Below are 289 nucleotides of genomic sequence, written 5' to 3'. Positions count from 1 at the left end.
CTGCTCACCTGTTGTCCGCTGCGATGTGGCGTGCTGCTCACCTTCTTTGTTTGATGATGTCCATGATTTACTCAGAGTAAGTTTTGTTTTGTTTTTTTTGTTGTTTAATGATGCACTGTTTCCATCATAATTATCATGTCCCTGCTGTTAATGCCAAGCTCTTACTGTCGGGTTGTTAGGAAACAGACGATCCTCTAGAAGACTCATACCTTGATGTTCCCCTAATATTTTAGCCCCCTTGGTTGTGGAATGAGTTACGTAAGTTTGAATAGTATAGATATGATTATAA

The 289-nt window shown here is 39.4% G+C and overlaps 1 protein-coding gene across 1 annotated transcript in view; it reads right to left on the bottom strand.

The window, feature by feature from the left end:
• Positions 1 to 289, bottom strand: part of LOC111646870 (protein NLRC3-like) — a 20,897-nt gene that overhangs the window by 17,680 nt on the left and 2,928 nt on the right. The window lies entirely within an intron of this gene.

Source organism: Seriola lalandi, unplaced genomic scaffold, assembly GCF_002814215.2.
Source record: "Seriola lalandi dorsalis isolate HSWRI2012SDOR001 ecotype SW California unplaced genomic scaffold, Sedor1 jcf7180002054977, whole genome shotgun sequence".
NCBI classification, from domain to species: domain Eukaryota; kingdom Metazoa; phylum Chordata; class Actinopteri; order Carangiformes; family Carangidae; genus Seriola; species Seriola lalandi.
This window is presented reverse-complemented; position numbering and strand designations above follow the sequence as displayed.